Here is a 20707-nt window from a genome sequence, read left to right as displayed (position 1 = left end):
TTGCTTCTAATCACAAAACCAGCTTTACGGTTTCAAACTGCAGAAAACGCCTAATGTTTGTAAACAATGGCACATAACAATTGTCTACCTCAGAATAACCACATGGATGCCACAATTACGTTCAGATCGACAATTAATCGTTCAAAGTCCACTTGTTATTCTGCGTGCTTAAGATGCACTTTTTTCTTTCTATATGTTATCTTGAGGGTTCCTATTATTTAAATTTTAGTTTTAGTATAACATTATAATACCGCTCATAATTTAAATTTTTTATAATTTAAAGAAACCAATCCGATGTATAGTTGATATTTGAGGCTCAATACTATAGAAAAGCACAATGTTTTTCAGTTAATGTTTTCAGCATGTTTATTTTCATATAAAAATATTTCAAAATTCCAAATTCTTAACGAAATTCAAACATGATTTGGTGCTCATTTATGCGGTGGGCGCAATCCTGAGTTAGTGCCTCAATTCCAGCAACACGTGAACCTATCGTACCTTTCTCTTTACTACTAGTACATAATGAATATGAATTAACATCAAAAGGTAGGCTATTTTATAAGAGAGCCTACAGTACAAAATTTTCAGTTTCAATATACATTTAACCTCAATAACCATTCGGTGTCAATAAGCTCATCAGTCAGCTAGAAAAATATCTATAAAGAGGAGCATTTTGCTATATTAATGCGCTATTGCAATATTTTTTACTTAACCTGTTGTCTACATGATTCAGCTTTGAGATGCATTGAGGAGGAGCCCAAACTATAATCAGTGGCCAAGCGATGTTTATGGTTCATGATATTGGTAAAGATTCTGTGTAGTAAACAATGCGTGACTGTATATTTCAAGTTGGAAAATACATTTAGTTCCCAGGTCATCTACAAGATGGATTAAAATGCTGATAAATTCAAGAAAAGATGAGACATAAACATATGACTGTATGATTGAAATGTAAAAATGTAATAGACAATAAATTAAACATGTTTATTCTGTGGCACCTAAAAAAGTATTTTTCCTGTAGGAGCCAATGGCTCCTTGCTCTTTTTTTTGGAGTCCTGTTCAATGCCTCCTATATAATTGCATGTTACTAATGAAGAAATACAACATAGGATGCTTCGAGGAGGAGCCCAAACTGCACTCAAGGGCCAAGTGATGCTAACATAATAATTATGGTATGTAATATCGGCAAAGATTCGGTGCAATAAACAATTCTTTGTGACTGGATATAATTCTCAAGTTGGAAAAGATGTTTCCCTAGTCCTTATTTAAGTGAACATTAGTTTCCAGGAAATCTACAAGATGGATTAAAATGCTGATTTAAAAAAAAAAAAAAAAAGAGACGTAAACACATGACAGCGTGATTTGGAATGTTTATTTTATGGCACTTAAAAAATAATTTGCCGCCAATTTTTTTTTCTTGTTGGAGCCAATGGCTCCTTAATCAACTTTTTTTTTTTTTTTTGACCAGTTGATTTTCAACTGGGTCTGCTTGTTTTGCCTGTTTGGATATAATGTTCATAGCCTGATAAGTCAGGAAGTGGCAAGCCTGGCAGGTCCATCCTCTGCAGTAACATTTCTTTCCTTAGCTAGAAAGAATTGTGAAAGCATACTTTCACCTGCACTAATAAACAGCCCGTTTGACTTGTGATTTAAAGGGCTTTAGCCTTTCTCAGTCCTAGAGTTTCCTTTTAGGGTCAAACGGAGCATGACTCGAACAACAGGACAGGAGAGAATGAGAGAGAGACTGTCTCACCACTACAATCTAATGAACACAGTAAACTGGTCTGGGAAGCTTAAAATATACATAACTTCTGTTCTGCCTGATCTCAAAGTGGTTTTGACAAACACTAAAGTCGAACAAAACACTTATTTCTGTGTAACTTCTAGTTTTTATAAGTTCAAAATGAATTAGGCATATCCTTTCATAACCTGGTGGTCTTTCAAGCCAGAAGCTTACGGTGGATTTAACAATGGCTAGTTGATGTGTGCGTGAGCAGGCAGCCAAGCTACTCGTGTATTCTGAGGATTTTCTCGGTAAGATTACGGTCTCATTTTGAAGCCCCATTAAGAGGGAGTTCTCTCCACTCAGGATTAATCCAGTCTGGCACATTCCTGCTGGGAGAATCCTCAGGGTTCTGATCCTACCAGATGCCCCATCTGAGTGAGGACTGCCCTTAATGTGGGGTGACTGGAGGGGGCCTTTGGCACTCAGTTCTATTCTCTGGTCAGCTGATCAAATTGATGGCGCTTTTACACTACATAGTATGGTATTTTGCTCTTGGGGGGTTTTCCACTGTGTACTGTACCTGGTACTTTTTTCAGTACCACTTTGGGTGAGGACATGTCTATAATTCCACCCAATTTAAAGTGATATTAATATTCAGTGCTGAGCCGGACCATGCAGTGGAAAAGCGCCAGTAGTATCTGTCGCATTAGATGCGTAAAGTGTTTTGCATATTTGTTCTACAGACCATGTTACTTCTAATTGTGTAGATTGTTGACTAATGTTTTTTTGAATTGATGTAGCCTGCATTTTTTGCCTGCCAGTTGATGTAATATGCAAAATGACCCTGTAAGCTTACATTGAAGGAGGTCTTGAGCTTTCTCATTATTTTATGACCCATAAACATTCTGGTTGATGTTTTAAATCTTTTCTGTTTTTACTTGTTTTAGTTTTGGTTAGAGGGAACCTAACCAAAACACAGCTTAGAGGGAACATTGCCTACTACTGGTGTTATACTTTGTCATTCTGAATTTTAATTGCCTTGAACTTTTAGTTTGTTTCTTTTTGTAAAACTGAATATCTACATTTTGAAGAAATATTTAGCATTTTTCTTATTTATGAACATAGGTTTCACTTAATACAAATTTTTTACAATATTTGTCTTCATATTTCATTCTTTTCTTCAAATATACTTAATAGGGGTGTAACGGTATATTGGATATTGTTATTTTCAATATTGGATATTGCACGATATGTTAATGTGCACGTTATAATCAGCCCAGATTTGTCTGCATTGAATGTGTTTGTACTTTCATATCCAAATGACTTGTTGCACTTATGAATATAATTTTTCACATCATTAATAGTAGGCTGTTTTAGCCATTAGCTGAAACTGTGTGTGGACAAGTTGCTGCTGCAGAGTTTGAGCTGCTGCGTTTGCTGCTTTGCTGTTCACAGCAAAACCTGTTCAATTGCTACTCAAAACTAGCCCAATCGCTTTTCAGGGGCGATCCCCCAGTAAAAATCACGTTCCAGCGGATAAAATACACATTCTTTGGTGGGTTTGCCTTGGTAAAAGTCACTTTCCAGAGGCTAAATATCATGTTATTGGTGTCGCTTTAACCCGCAAACTAGGGCTGTGAATCTTTAGGTAGGCAGCGATTCGATTCACAATTCATAGGTTTTCATTTCTATTCAAGAACGATTTTTGCAAATTTAGAATGATTCGATTCACAATTAAATTTGATTCGGTTCGAGTATAACAATTCGATTCTGCATTCTTTAAGTGCACTCACAGGATTATTTAAATACTTCCCCTACATTTTTTAAAAATGCTTAGTCAGGGGGGGAATTACACAGCAGCCTTCATGGTTAGAGAACCGTAGGTTAGAAAAAAATAAAGAAAAAAAATTAACTTGACATGGCATACGTAAAAATGTATGTAAGCCAAGATTTTAAAAAAGAGCTTTACGAGTATTATGTATAGGCTAACATTTTATCACACCAGGGGCGTAGCTATCATTTCAGATGTAACAGAAATTTAATATACAATCATTTTATTTATGTAGCCTTTGTATTATCATATTTATTATTGTTATTTTATTTTTTTAAAAATTATCTTCTTTTTTATTGCTTTTAATTTGCTGTAACAAATCAAATACACTGCTGGACAATAATCAATAATAAGGAATCTATATTTTTTTCCTAATGGCAATTTTATGATTGTTTTAAATACACGGCTACATTTAACTAGCAATTATTTACATTTTCTGAACAGAATAAGGTAGAAAATATACTTTATAATTTCTATACTGTAATATGTCAATTAGCACTACATCATTCATAAATTCATTTATTTTATTTTTTTTTTACATTTCATCAGTTCATTCTGTTTTTTAATCAATTTAGCTGCAGATAAAGCTTGCACGTCTATCAGAGCGAGATCACTTCTCTTTCAGTGTGAAAACTTCTCATTTACACAAAATAAAATGGTATAGTAGCTAATTAACTTTTCCTTTCCATCAGCGAATGACGATTCTGAGAGAAAACGTGCCGATTTCTGTTTCTATAGCAACAAACACTACTTTCATGCATCAGATTATCAGATAAAAAAAAAAAAAAGCCAAAAAATGACTGATTAATTGGTCGATTTAGGGAAAGGTTATTTTTCTTTCTTTTTTTTTTTTTTTTCAAATCGCCCAGCCCTAGTAAAAGTTCAGCATACATCGCTGTCAAGCCTTGAATACCTCTATTGTTGCAGCTGTTGTCATGAAACTGTTGCGAGGAGCTTGTGGGTTAGGGTGACAGCAACATAGGAATGTGCCCATCATGTCCCAGCACACCAACTGTCCCAGAAATTGTGAAATTGTGTCCCACTCCTAATGGACCAAAAAAAACAAAATGGGTGAATCCTCTTTTTTTTCTTTTGTCTTGTCTGGCCTTTCACATTATGTGTGCTGAAATAAAGGAATCTGCATTGAGGAAATGACTCTCAGTTCATGTTTGAAAGGTGAAACATCAATATTCAGAAGATTAATATGTCTTTCATTTTGTTTCCACAGGATTCCTTGGACTTGACAGCCACATCTTCAGCATTTTTAGTTGGATTTTAACCTTTCCCATCTGAAGACGGCCATGGAATCGGTAAATCCCTTTTTTCTTTCTTTTGCAGCTTGTACTGAATGTTTGACTGTTAGCGGCTAGTTCCTCGTTTTTGGTGTGTCGGTTGGATTTTGAAACACTGGGGAAGCGTAACGAAGGCTCCAATGTTTATCTGACTTTGGCTGCAGTTGGATGTTTATCTTCTTTAGATATATTTGATTTTTAGCCAGTTAAAATAGTGACTAGGCACTTGTCTCGCTTGCGTTAAATGGAGTATATATGTTTGAACATGTAGCTTTTATTTGTGAATGTGATTCCACTGAGTTTGTTGGCGCCCCTACTAGTACCAACAGGCAGGTGGACGGCTCAGCTCTGGAATGTGTGCATTAAGAGCTAGGCTTATTGCATGCTTGGGCCCTGCCTGCCACCTCTTTTGTTAAGGGTTTTTGTTTTTGAGTGTGGATTTTGCCACCTCTGTGTAGATGTGTGCATAGAAGCTGTTGTGAAAATGGGTCACTGCTTGCAGAGAACTCGCTGTTTCTAATCTAGAGCCCCACTCCAGCACACAACTCATGAGACCATGTTCCTTCATCTTTAAGCAGTGGCAGCCTATGACAGTCGTTCCCCTATGGAAACAAGCAGACCTATAGTAGTAGAACAGATAGTGTGGTCTTATGTACTGAGAAGTGTTTAAGAATAGTTCACCCAAAAATCTAAATTCTGTTATCACTTGCTCACCTTATAATCAAGGCCTTCCTCCATGGGGCACATAATTAGATTTTAGGCAGCTGTTTTCCATACAGTGTGAATTAGGGATGTCAAATTTCGATTATTTCCATGATCGATCGTCGTTTAAATTAACGATCAATTAATCGATTAATCGTTAACCATAATACTGCAAAATGCGTCTATTGCAGGCACGCAGTCAGCGGTATGACAGGATGTGCAAAAGCCACACACACACACAAAACGCTTTCTCACTTGAATTAAAGAGGTTTTAGTCTGAATAAAATGCTAGTAGCAGGATTATAAAATGAATAGATGCGATTATGATCATTTGATAAAATGAAGAGAGCGCGCCATACTTTTGAGGTCATTTTACTTTGTTGACAGTTTCCAATCCCGCACGGAGAACGCTGAACGCGCCTCTTTAAATGGTTTTGTGGTGCTCGTTGTTGTATTTTAAAGCACAATTGCAATGTTTTCAACTGACATTATTGTATAAAATTATCCGAAATGTGGAGCGCGTGTGACTGCGCTGCACATTAAGTGAACTACATCGGCGCTGCTGCACCAAAACACAGTTGCTCACATTAATTTGATCCTGCTGGATTCTGTCCTAGAAAATGTCAGATTTTTAAAAATCCGGCATACAGCGCATTAGATCGTGACAGTGCATGCGTGCAGACGAGGATGAGCGAGCGCGGCTTTGGCTAGATTTATTTGGAGGTTATTGCTCATGTCTCATTCAGCACAAATCGAAATGTTTCCATATTCGCAATGTATTTGAATGTTAAACTATTATTTATAATGTAAACTAGGCTTGTACTTAACACGCATTCGCATATAGACGGAAAAGATGATCCTCTTCATATGAGCAAAAACGTCCTTGGCATAACAGCAGAGTGGACCGGTATACTACGGTCTATTTAAACTGACCAGTGTAACCTTTTAATGTTTAGTTGCCATTTTATTTTGATAATGAACAGACTGCGATGTAAGTTTGAATCGCTAGAATATACGTGTGCAGCAGGCTCCGGGGCGATCGAAACAGCTGAAAAAATATATATTTTCCGCAAAAGTGTTTACTTTCATTTGTGCACACTCACAATAAAAACAGAAGATTTGTGCTCTTGTAAAATAAAGCAAACAAACAGAGTGCGTTGTCATCCCTTTTTTTTTTTTTTGTGAACTTATGGAGCGCCCACACTTCTGTTTTAAATCCGTTAATCTTAATTAGCCTATTTAAGTCGGATATATTTCGCATAGCCTATTTAAAAAAAAAAAAAAAACATGAAAACAAATTGTTATTTTTATGTTGGGCCTATTACTTAGTAGGCTATAAATTTTCCTTAAAGCATCCCATTTTGTCCCAGGGCTTAGAACCTGTGCCCTAGTCAGGTCCATGCAGAAACTTGTGAACGATGCTCGGCGTCACCGTTTAGTGACAGCAGTGAATGCTCCAGGAATGTGTCGGTCACAGCGCCTATTAATCGCTGTTTTGAATCCAGCAATTATTTATTTAGAAATGATAAGATCTGATTATGACAAGTGTGGTATAAAAGCTTTGTTTATTAGAGGAATAATAGGTTAACTGGAAAATGTTACATCGCGACCATGCTTTTGGACCCCATAGTCTTCATTTACGCGGCTTTGTTCTGGTTTGCCGGTTGGTCACGAATTTCCACAAATTCAGTATATTTAGGCATTGTTTCTTTTCCTAAATCTTCATAGTCTAACCCTCTAATTTCCCAGGTTTATTTTATTATCTTTCGCTTTGTATAACTGTTTTCGCATCTCTTACTGTGGTAAACATGGGAAGGGAAATTAAAGATTTCATGAATTAAGAATTTGTTCGATTTATTAATTTGTTCCCTTATTTCAGTTAAATCATGGGTTATTTAGGGAACAAAATTAATGAAACATGGACAATTGCCACATTAATAATTCGTAGGAATGAATTAACAAGTTGTAGGAATGAATAGACTACCTGTCCTGTCACTGTGTCCCGCAGCCCTGCAAAGCGCACGATATAAAACAGTTATCTGATGAAATGATTAGTAACTAAATTTCTATTGCATTTAATGTTGAAGAACTTTTATGTTGTTTCTATTTTAATGTACTTTAAAGTTTAAATCACATTAAAAGCTTAATTTGTACATTGTGAATGAATGATGATGCTTTTATATATCGTCACCGTCACTCACAGCCGCTCGCACGTGTTGAGTGCGCATGAGCCGCACGCAGCCCAACATTGAATCGGTTAACCGACCATCGATAGCCTTAATCGATTGCATCTCTTATCGACAATTAATCGATCATCGATTAATCGTTGACATCCCTAGTGTGAATTATATTATTGTCATTTTTTTGTCCAAATTTGATTAATTATTTGCTAGAGGTGAAAATTTGACATTTCATCACAAAGGTGATCTGATATCAATTCAATTACAATATTTAATACCTAACAGCAGTGCGTTGCAATTATTGATATATCAAAGAGGTGGATATTGTGCGCTTATTTTACTCCACCAGTTACATTTGTGGGAGGTGCAAAAAAATAAAACAAAATATAGGTCTACATGACTTTATTACCTATTTGGTTGATGCATTAGTCTATACGATTGGGTAGCCACCTGGTGAACTTGGTACAACCAAATGGTATAAAGCAGCGGTTCTCAATTCCAGTCCTCACGGCCCCCTGTTCTGCACATTTCTATTCTGTTCTATTCGAATGCAAGTGTTCTGCAAAGTAGACATCACAGGATTTTACGTCATGATTCCAATTTGAAGTGAATGTATACGTTCCATTCAAAGTGCATTGAGGAAGTGTGAAGAAGCCCATTGCTATTCGAACCTGTGCAATCAGTCAATAAAATAATATAAAGACAGTAGGGGTGTAACGGTTCACAAAATTCACGGTTCGGTTCGATACGATACACTGATGTCACGGTTCGGTTCGGTTCGGTACGTTTTAGATACAGCAAAATGCAAAAACATCTCAACTTTTCAGAATGCCGCAAGCGCACCGCGGGTCATGTGACAAGAACTAACCAATCAGCTTCATCCTTTCCCATAACAACGTTGAAAACTCAGCCAAGATGAAGGAACAGCTGATTATAGTTGTATATGGATTGCAATTTTGAAATAAATTTAGTAGCAGAGCTACTGCAAGCGATTTTTAGAGCTGCAAATCCATTTATCCTTCGCTGAAATTTCCGCGTCTCATGGAGAGAGCACGTCATTGTTGCTTAGCAAAGACAGACGCCTCATGAGCGCTTCTGCCCGAGCGCTTTGGAAAGGAGGAGAAAGACGTGCTTAGCGTTTTCCATGCGTTTTTAGGAGCGATATGTGAACGGACCCTAAGGCGCTCGCTCACTCAGCACGCGCTGAAGGCTCGTTGCAAAATGTCTAATCTTAACAGACCAGAAATATAAGATCCTAAAATAACCAACAGGTCTGGTGTTTGGGTGCACTTTGGATTCCCTGTAAGCTATAATACTGGTGTCTAAATGCTGCAGGCATAGTTTGTTGCGTGCATGTTTCTCCTTTTTTTCGTCTTTTCCCAGATACTGACACAATAAGGTGATGTCGGCGTAAATGAGTTGACATGTTTCAAGTATTCACGCTGGTGTTTTTTTTTTTTTTTAAAGCAATGAAGCAACCGCGCGAAGCCCTCACTATATAGGATTTTAGAAAGAATGCAGAGCACTAGTGTAGTGTGCAAACTTACCACAGTGTGGATTTCAGAAAGTGTGCAAAGACTTCACGTGCACACTTACCATAACATGGATTTACAAATAATGTTCTAAGGAGGGGCTCTCATGTCACTCTGATCGAGCAGCTCATAGATGGAATCATGCATCTCAAACAATATGTTTGAGAGTCATCTTCTTTTTCTAGTCTGTTAAACGCATTGGCCATTTTGCAACGAGCCTTCAGCGCGTACTGAGTGAGCGAGCGCCTGCTGAGTAGCCTAACATAATCATATAAGATGGTGTTTTTTTCTTCTTCGGGAGTGCCAGGGGCGTTGCCTGTTACGTCGTTTGGGTTATTGGGCTACCTTGTTGAACGCATATCATTATATTTCTTTCTCTCTCTTTTTTTTTTTTTTTCAAATATAATTAATTAGTCCAACGAACCGTTCGGTATACATAATGCGTACCGCGTACCGAACCGAAAGCGTCGTACCGAACGGTTCAATACGAATACGCGTATCGTTACACCCCTAAAAGACAGCCAGATGTGCAATAATGCTGGGCAATTGTTTGTTTGTCGCAGAGCGGACCATCAGCATATGCTTTCGGAAGTAAATGGATGAAGTCCACGTCCGCGCTGTCCGTGTGTGCATCTGGATCAGTTAAATTGAACTTTACTCCAAATATATGAATTTACCTGTTTTGAATACTTTACATTTAATATGATTGTTTATGTCCAATATTAGTGTTAAACTGTTGGACTTGATGAAAACTACTATTGATTTTCACCGTTGACTGACTTTGCAGAACATTTAGACTGATAACTTCTGTGCGCAGATGTGGCAAATTTGTCACATGACGCACGGTATGACAGTTGCGTCCGACTATATATGAACTAGCTGTTTTAAATACAGTATTTTAATATTAAACGTTAGTTCATCAGTATGTCTAAAAGTGTATTTTTTCGATTATTGGTGATTACATAGGCTCTCTTGTGCACACCTGCACTGTTTAAAACACCAAATAGTTATGCTATGACAAGAACAAAGAGTCTCTCTCTTGCTCCACCCATGCACGATAATATCGTGTATCGTCAATCTCACAGGTTGACAATATAACGATTTGAAAAATTACCATATCGCCCAACACTAGTGTGCAAGACGTCAATTTAAACTGTATTTGAGGTATATGATGTCACACTTGCCCATGTGTGAAGACGTTGCGCAGCACAAATCCATGAATGCATGTTCCGAAGTGAAGTAAACTTCAACAGATTTCCCTTTCTCAGGGGGTAGGGAGCAATGGACACTGTGTAGGTGTCAATGGGAAAACAATTCATGCACGGAACTCACTTCTAATCAGCTGATTATCTGAATCAGGTGTGTAAACAGATTGACATACAAAATGTGCAGAACAGGGGGTCGCGAGGACTGGAATTGAGAACCACTGATATAAAGCATTAATGAATAACATTGATTCTTGTTCTTTTTCTTAGACTTCCTCTGTCAGATGTTTTCATAAGATTTAAAAAACATTTGGTTTATCTTCTTTTTTGTTCCACCAAAGAAAGGCAGGGTTTACAACAAATTGTAACTTTTGAGCAAACTATTCCCTGAAGTTTTGTATTTAGCGTCATATTGCTGCAGTTGTGAATGCTGTTCTCTGTTGGCATACAGGCTAGAAGAGTGCTAAAGATATATACTGAAGTCAAACTCCTTTTTTACACTCTGAAGTGCTGATCGTTTACTCTAGTTTGTTTGTTTGTTTGTTTTTTGTCCCTGTGGAATTCTGGAGCTCAGAGGTCTTTAGGTGTTTAAATCTGAAATCAGACTATATCTGCTTACCGTCAGTGGAAACCAAGGATACTGATCACAAAGCTCATTATGCCGGCAGCGCTCTGTGTGTTTTCCTCGCCCCCCTAAACGCCTTCCACTTCTCCTCATGTGATGCTAGTCACATGGTTTCCAGGCACCCAGAGAATTAAATCAGAATCAGATTTTATTTTTAACCACTCTAAATCCACCGCCATGCTGATGGTTACAGGGCTCGAAATTAACTTTTTCTACTTGGTAGTACTGGTGCTCCCAATGTCAAAAAGATAGGAGCACCAGCAAAAATTTAGGAGCACTCACCAAAAATGTAGGAGCATCACAACCACAAATATATTAGCAGATTTATCCTTACATTCTTAACTTTAATGCAGATTTTAGATTGGTTAATATTAGCTTTAAATCACTGTCACTGTTTTCTGTTAACTACCGTGAGAAAAAGAAGAGAGAAGGTGAACGTTGTTAACTGACAAGCTGCACAAATCCACACTGATAATGAAGGGGGATTTGCGCAGATTGTCGTTAACAACGGCTCTGTGTAGTAACAGCTGCTCTATGTGAAATAACGCACCTGATGGAATTTACCACTGATCGGAGAACCGGCTTTACTGACGAGATGCGCATTAATTATCGGCCGATATTTATCATGCACCCATAGTAAGTCTCTTAATATTAACTTTTTGTTTATTGAACAGTTGCATAAAATCAATATCACATTTGTAATCATGCTGATTTTTGAAGGGAAAAAAAAAACTGCACGCTTCTTTTGATATTGATTAACTATATGAAATTATATTAAGGCCCCATATATTGAATTTTGTGATGCATTTTAATACACTGAATTCAGTGAAAGAACGCACTCTAAATGTGCAGGTGCATTAATATAACCTAATAGACTTCACATCATGTATGCGTGCACTCTGTGTAGGTGTATTTTGTTTGGAATTTGCAATATACTCTATAATGTCAAACTGAATATCGTAAAACAACAATTACGAAATTTGTAGATTCGTTGGCAAATGCCGAACGCTGTTACCTTCAAACTCGGTCCAACAGGCTTTACAGTGAATGCCGTGCGTAGAACCATTTTCAAAGCGGAGCCACTCAAAGTCTTTCAGCCACTCTCTCTGAAAACTGAACACCTTCTATTTCGGCTAGTGGATCAACATTCACCGCATGATGGCTGTCACCAGCACCATTATTTGTAACTTTAGGTGGTTTACAAAATAAATCTGTCTGTGTTTCTTTTATTTTCAGTCGTCTTCAGCCCTTTATATTCCCCGCAATAGTTAGCTCCCTGTCACCTGACAGCGGAGAGCAGTGACTGGGTGATAGCTAATGTTAACCAATCTAAAATCTGCATTAAAGTTTAGAATGTAAAGATGAAGTTTAATTGGTTATGTAGCCTTACGTTTCATAGAACGGCTGTCACCGTATCAATACTCAGAAGGCGTGTACTCTGAATGTTTTTAGAGAAATTATAACAGGTCTCACAGATTACATTTCAGGAGCGTATGTGACCAAAATGGTTGCAATTTTGAGCCTAGTGGTTAGCAAATGCACTTGCTTTAGCCCTCTCTACCTCCAATTCCCCTTGAACCTTGTGCAACACCTACCCAAGATATGATCATATTTGCAGCATTATCTGCTGACTGCAAGAGGGGTGGTGTTTGGCAAGGCCACAGATGAAAGGAAGCCCTCTGAAGTGTGTTTTTCTTGTTCTCACTTCTTTCAAGAGCAGCTTCATCCCTTGGTGAGATTTGTCTGTGGTACTCCATTGGGGAAATTCAGCCTTGCCAGTCAAATTACATAACTCTCATAGCCAGGCTTGAGACAACTATAGAGGCTTTGTTCCCAAGTTACTCCTCCTCCTCCTCCTCCCCCTCTTGGCAGCCCACATGTTAATGTGGTATTGAATGAGTCTGTGTGCTTCGAACAGGCGCAGCTCTGTGGTGAGAGAGCAGAAAACTTGCATCATTAACGTGCACAATGGCATCATGCTCGGATGTGAGCACAGAGATTAGGACAGCAATCAGTCACTTCCTGTGGAAGACAACTTTGGGTTTGGACTGGGATTTTTAAACTGTGTTTCAGGGGCAGTGGGGCTTTCTATGAATGTTGTGCAGTGTCCTTTTTCTGATTGAGTTGAGTTTCGAGCTAGTCCATTATGGTACTAATGAGTCAGAACAGCAGAAATGAGAAGTCTTACTGCATAAGTGTGCCTGTAACACATGCAGCTGGTTAATGTGCTTGGTGTCTTGACACACATGCAATTCATATACTGATGGGAAAGCAGCTACTTTTTATTTTGCTTAGAACATCACATTTAAGCATTTACAGTGTGCGAAATCCAGTCATTATAAAAATAATCTATGTGATTAGGAGAGTCGTGTGACATGAATTTTCCCATGCAAATTGCGCTTATATTCAAGATGGTCACACAAATTCTGTTTGGCTTAAACTAGATCACTGTTTCATGCATATTGGCACCATTGTAATTGTAATATTTTTGCACACAGATTTGAGCTAATTACCTTTAAGATGGTAAGAATTTTACAGTTTATTTAGAAGTGGCAATATTAGAACATTAATCTCATAATTATTTGTTAGAATTTGGGTTTTCATTTATGTATTTGCATCTGGCTAAATGTATTGCCTTTATTTTTTTTTTCTACAACTCTTTTTCTGTTGTGCAAGAGGATTTGGAGCAGTATTAGCTTGCAAAAAAAAAAAGAAAAGCATACTGTATACAGCATGATTTGGAATTCATTGAAAATGGCCGATGCCGATATTGAAAAAATGCCAAATATCGGCCTTGGCGATATATTGGTTAACCACTAATAGACACTGCTTTTTCCATGTCTTCATCATTTTCAATGAATTCCAAATCATGCTGTATACAGTTAAGTTTTTCTGCTTGGCCGATGTGTTCAAGGTTTATTTTGACGGCTCACACTCTCTCTCTTGTTTGTCGTTGTCCTTAACAGTTCTGTTTAATATGAATAGAAGTCTGTCTAATAATCAGATAGAACGGTTAAACAAAGGAATTAATGTACACAGAAAGTATTATAACGATTGCTTTTATATTAGGCCGATTAGTAATAGAAAGGCAAACATTATCATACTTTCTCTTTTGCCATCAGCATTAAGCAATTACACATTTATATAATTTAAACAAACCTTTGAATGACTTATGAACATTTAATTTCACAAACCTTGCAAACTCAGTCGAATCCACCTGTGAGATCTTGTGAAGTGTGTATGTGTATCCAGCATGATCGTGTGTTCTCTGCTTGATGGTCAGTCGGTGTGAATTGAATGTTTTAAACTATAAACTCGTGAATTCAAATTATGCTGTGCTTTATGCATTTGCCCACTGTCATATTCATATCATTTTAACTGTGTGCTGTGTGTAAAATGATTTTGCTAAAGTGATTAGAAATGACACTATAAAGCTCACTACCCAGGAGGTCATTTAAACCTGTAAACTTCTGGACAGTTCAAAGATCCAGTAAGGGAATGCATAAGTAATAAGTAATAGGTTCAAAACAGCACCAAAACACAGTCATATTCATCAGAGATGGCAGAGAGAATAGTGACTCGCGTCCAGATGGCAGTAAATTCTTTTTAGTGTGTATTTGGCTTAATAGCATGAATGTGTTTTATAATGAATGCTGGCTGAAGGTGTTCTAGATTATGTGCTGGACAGTGGTTTAGTTATTCTGAATGGATCCATATAGTATCATGTACAGTAAGCTATAGGTAGCAGGCTTGGTGGTCTTTTGGCATCTTCCCATGGACCTGTTTGGTATCACAGCTTATCTAGTGCTTATTTATATATAAAAAATGCTCTAAACAATTCTATTTCTTTATTTCAGCATTATATGCATTTGGAATTATGAAAATTTGTTTTCCACTTCTTTACCGGCACTTTTTTCCAAGAACTGGGCGCTGCACGATATTGGAAAAAAACTCACATTGCGATATTTAGATTCATAAAAAATCCAAAAAAAAAAAAAAAATCACCAGATGTCTTGAACAGCTCTATATGCAATACATCCAGTGTCCACAAGCTCATTAGTAAACTAGCAAAGTAGGTATAAAAAGGAGCATTTAGCTAAATGTATGCACTATATTGAATATTCATATTTTAACGTAACTTAAAAACAGACCAGATGTGTGCAAGACGTATATGAGAATATTTATAGGACACATTGAGGAGGAGCCCAAACTACACTCAAAGGAAAAGTGATGCTGACATAGTTATAGTCAATAATATTGGCACAGATTCTGTGTAATAAACAATTATTTATGATGTATATAAAGACGTTTACTATAAGTAGTAAAGTATTAGTATAAGTTGGTGAAGATGTTTAGTTCCCACTTTAAGTGATGCTTAGTTCCCAGGATATCTACAAGATGGATTAAAATGCTGATGCTGTAAAAAAGTTAACACCTAAAGTGATTATATATTTTTTTTCTGGTTTCTGATTGGTTATGGTGCAGCTCATTTAATTTTCAGTCTCTCAGAGTCAGCGCAGCACTGTAATACACTGTTTAAATCAAGACACACTGAGAAGTTGAGCGCTGTAGGTTGTTTGTGGTTGTGGGTGTGGTCCACTTCCTCCGGGTTACATGTAGCACTTGTGCAAGGAAGTGCAGCTCTAAACCCTTCATCTCTAAACCTTCACTTGCCTCATCACTCGTCTCTCTTCTCTTTTGGCAAAGGAACAGACATGTTAATTTAGTAAATGAAGGGGACACTCGTAACCAGAGTGATGTGCTGCCAACACTATAGAGCCAGTGTTTGTCCTTCTGCTTATGTCCCACACTGATGGAGAACAGAAACTCTCTGAGACCCATGGTGATGGCGGTCTCATGGTTCTCGGGAAGTTGAGATGAGGAACAAATCATCTGGGTGGTGGGACAGTGAAGGGTGTGAATTTGGTATGTCAAACAGAGTTGCTTAACATCAGACCATGTTGCTGTGTTATGCATTTACACAGCATCAAATAAATACTAAGCCCATTTGACAGACAAGAGGCCCAATGAACTACAAAGCCCAATGGAACAAATTAGAGTTTTATGTTCTAATCTGAGCCAAAGAGCCCTCCCATGGTGCCTCAGGGCAGTCATGATTTTAGCGTGCTGGTTCAGCTGTATGGCTCCGGCACGGTGATTAAAGAACACTGAGAACTGCAGAGATTTTGCAATGTTTTACATAGACGCCCTTTCAACTCAATCTGTGAGCAGTAATTGGATTCTTTGTAAATGTAATGTGTTTTAGCTTTACTGTGTCAGTACAATGGAGGGAAGCCCCTGTCTCTTTGCTAATATAGGACGTGTATGAAAGGTCAGCTGCTGGGGCTCCACAAAGCTGACTGTGGGGTCCAGGTTTTAAGTTTGCCCTAGTGAACTACTGATAATGCCTGATAACCAATATGCTGAACAATTTGCCAATATGCTGGACCGATATTTCTTTACTGTAAATAAATGACTGAGTGGAGTAAGAACATAATTCACATTGGTTTTTCCTCTTTTCAGCCATTTTTTTTTAAGTGTTGAAAATCAGTATTTCATGTTATATTACAACAACAACAAAAAAACGTTCTATTTATAAAAAGCATCAACATTTTAACAATAAGCAAAATAAATGCATGTAAAATTAAAGCATGTTGTTAGTGGTACATTTTGTTAATCTGCTTGAAAACGAATGTGCTGCTACATTGTTTCACACGGACAGAGCACACAAGCTCGCACAAAACATACAGACCGTGCACATACTTTCAGACGGACGTTGCACAGACAAGGAAGCTAAGTGAGTTAAGCAGTCATTTAATATGAACTTGGGCTAATTGTAGTGTTCCAATAAAGCATGTTAAACCTATTCTTCTAGTATTATGCAATTGTTTTTAGTTTAATATAATTTCTAAATAGAACTTTGATTTTTCAAGCATAGTGAAATAATTTAGCCACGGAGCAGTGTTTCTGATCAGTGGAGCGAGGAGCGGGATTATTTTTTTATTATTTATTTATTTTTTTAATACAGTAGACTGTGTGATTCATGCTATCCATTAGGATGTGCTAGTGAAACTATACTTTTAGGGGTTAGTATTTAACAATTATGTAAGCATTCAATGCTGTGATTTACATGACCAATTAAATCTTTAGAATCCATGTAGAATCCACTAGACTGGTTTGGGAAAAAAATTATGCAACCAATTCTTGTGTATATGGCCTTAGAGGAAACAGGGTGCTTCAAGTTTCTGATGAAGATAATAAGCTGAAGAGACGTGTAACTGTTCCCAACTTATAACTTACTCATAGTATTTAATGTAAGCCTGGATGTTTTTCTAAATGGCAGGCAGTGAGTGACTTCTCACTCCTTATTTGAGAGCTATAATTGCAGATCACCTATTTTAGGAGCAGCTCCATGGAAGCAGACAAGAGATGAAGGCTTGTTATCCAGCATCTGACCATAATGACTTTGTCTTCTCATTGTCTGTTAGACAGACTGTGGTTTGAGGAGGAAGTGCTGTTTACATTTTGTCCAAATATCTGAAATCCAATGAAAGAGCTGATAGCTGTGTTCAGTTGGCTTGTAACGGCACCAGAAGCAGATTCAATCCCTGTCTGCTTGGGCTGGTCATGCAGTCCTTTTACTCAGCACAGTGCTCCGTGACCTTGCTGTCATGTGTCCCTCAGCTGGTCTCAAGCCAACAGCACTCTTGAGATGGAGTGTCCTTGTTCACAACCCCTCAGTGTGCATGCATTTCTTTCTCTTCTCTCATTAGAGATGTTGACCTTTGCTCACTGTGATATTTCCATGTGAAAACAAGAAACTGGGAAAGAGAAGCTGCTTGTTGTCCAGTGACATTTTTATTATTATTATTTTTTTTTTTTATCTGCATATGGCGCTCAGTTTCACGTCTGTTCTATCAAAGCTCATGGCCAGTGCTATGCCATTGTCCTCACTAACTGGCATTAGCCTTGGTCTGGAACATACTCAGCGATAGAATATGAACGCATGCAATCTGTTGACACCACAATTCATAAAGCAACATAAAAACACTTTGTGTTGCCACAAAGGATGCTGTAGCATATGTTATGTGTTCTTTCCATGGAAAAGTTTATGTATGTACAATAGGACTACTTGCAATGTGTTGGACAACGATTTTGGTTTGTGTTTTTGAATATTTTATTCCTTTTGATTTCTGTGATGTGAAAAAACGTCAACGTTGAATCCAGTCCTGTAAAATAAATATATTTACTATATAATGATGAATGTCATGGAATTTTGTTCGTTTTCGGATGAATAATTCAAAATTAGATTTTCACACTGACAAATTTAATCTCTTAACGTCGCCTGGATGGTTGGTTGCTGCTCTGGTTTCCTGTTGTAATGGAGTGGATCACATGAGCTCCCTGTCTGCGCTACTAATCCTAGTCACTGCCTCAACTTTGGGCATTGTCAATAGTCACTGTCCTCTCGAATGGACAACTTTTGTTGAAAATGAATCACTTCCGATTTCTTTGTTGCTGTAAATCGTTCACACAATCTGTTGTGTTTCACCACTGCTGCAGACAAAAGGTTAGAAGTCAAGGAAGCATTTGCTGAATAAGCCCTGTTGTCAATTTAATCTACATTTTGGGTGGTCTCCGTATAGAGCCTCACTTGAGTCTGACTGAAAGAACTGCGCTTGCTTATGTTTTGACTCTAGAGAAGGTTTGAGATCCTCCAGATCCAGGTGTTCTTGATATCACAGTGCTTGCAGTGAAAGCAGCCATGTTTGTGTGTGTGTCTGGCTTTGATTTTTGCCAACTGAATGGACAGAACCAGCACAGAATGGGCCTGAACGTGTGGAGACGAATTTATGTTTAGGAATTGCAATTGTGGCTTTCAGTTCTTTCCGTTCCTTGTCTGCATTAAAATGTGCAGTGCTTGCACGGACTAGGGCTTAGTGATTTGTTGAATATTCACAATATATTCACTAGAGATGCCACAATGTAATATTGATCTGTTCTGTATGACATCCATGGTTCAATAAATACTTGTGAATTCAGTGTTTTTTTTTTTTCTTGGTTTTGCGTTAAATAATACTGTGCCTTTTATTCATCTCATTAATTACCAGAAATGCCTCCTCGTTTAAAATGTTCATTTGAAAACGCAGCACATGCTAATCATCTTCCCTTGTAATGACTTGCAATGAGAAGCACTTCTAAACCAGTTGACCAACAAATGAGAAGAGTAGAACGTTTTTACTCTGCAACATCAGTCGAATGTTTGAAAAAACTTCCTTTTGTGATCTGATGTGTATCACAGTAAGAGGCCAGATTGTGAACATACTGAATGTTGCTGTAATTTTAACTTTTTGGTCCTTTAATTCCAAATGTCTAATTCAAGGTTTTTCTTGGATTGAAAATATTTTGGCAGCAGCCAAAAATAATATTTAATAAGCTGCACTTATTTCCGAGTGAATACAAGAGAAATCCCACTAAATATTGTTTTTTCTCTAAATGTTTAGATTTTATAAAATTGGGTATTTTTCTAGAGTAACTTGTGCTGCTGAATTAATCCACTAACCTGGTCTATGGTGGAATTTTTCTCATAGATTTTTATTATATATTTTTCCCATTTGTTTTTCTTTATTAAGAAGTTGTCTGTATTTAGTAGATTGTGCGTAACACACAAAAGAGTGATGATTAGGTCAAAATACATTCAGGTATAGAAATTCTACACTGATTAAAATAAAATTCTGCTGGGATCGGATTGGTATCTGTATCTATTTTTGGTATCGGATCAGGATTGTTCTGAAAATATGGTGTCGTGCCACCCCTACGATTAATTGGCCCCCGATAGCTGATTGACAAAACTATTGGCTATCATCAAAAATCCATGGCGATAGTTTTTCTGGGTTGTGTCCAGTACTGAGAAGCTACGCTGTCATTATACAATACTAGAGTGACCTCTAGAGATGGAAATCACTCACACATCATGCTCTTTGTTTTGTCATGTGAGGATGCGCGTATGCTAATGTTCAATGTTTACAAGTGTCATGTACTACTTTCAGCACCCCTCCTGTTGCTGTTGCTGCTGCTGCCGCCGTCGCTGCTGCTATTCGCTAGGGATGTGCAGCTCCATAACTGAGGCCGATGCGATACACATCTTGATGCATAGCCAACGATGCGATACATTAAAGATACATACAGGCAGCTACCGATGCGATACGATTCACTGCTATTACGATGCGGTGCGATAAGATTTTGATTCGACACAATGTGATTCAGTGTAATATGATGCAATGGAGAAAAATAATATGTTGTGCAATTCAATGTAGATATTTAACTTTTATTTATTTTGTTTCCAACAGAAATCTTATCTTAAAGTATCTTAAGTGTCATCTGACTTTTTACACATGGCTCTTTCACAAACAAAAGATTTGTTTTCTTTACAAAACCAAAAGATTAAATAAAAACGCATTCTTTTCCTTTCTTGTCTCTAGTTACTTTTAACAGTTTACACTTTTAACAGGTGAAACAATTTAAGAATGTTGCTCATGGATAAACAATAAAGAAATGTTGTGTTGTGTCGTCATCACGTAGCAGCTGCAGTGGTGAGAACGCGCTTTTCTTAA

At 37.5% G+C, this 20707-nt stretch overlaps 1 protein-coding gene across 1 annotated transcript in view; it reads left to right on the top strand.

The window, feature by feature from the left end:
* The window catches only part of LOC113051862 (ankyrin repeat domain-containing protein 11-like), a 130429-nt gene that overhangs the window by 27748 nt on the left and 81974 nt on the right, over positions 1–20707 (top strand). Inside the window, exon 2 of the mRNA XM_026216017.1 lies at positions 4786–4867. The gene's annotated coding sequence lies outside the window, so the exon portion shown is untranslated. The remainder of the gene's footprint in view (positions 1–4785; positions 4868–20707) is intronic.

This window comes from Carassius auratus, chromosome 32 (assembly GCF_003368295.1).
Source record: "Carassius auratus strain Wakin chromosome 32, ASM336829v1, whole genome shotgun sequence".
NCBI lineage: Eukaryota > Metazoa > Chordata > Actinopteri > Cypriniformes > Cyprinidae > Carassius > Carassius auratus.
The sequence above is the reverse complement of the archived record's forward strand: the minus strand, read 5'-3'. Positions and strand labels throughout refer to the sequence as shown.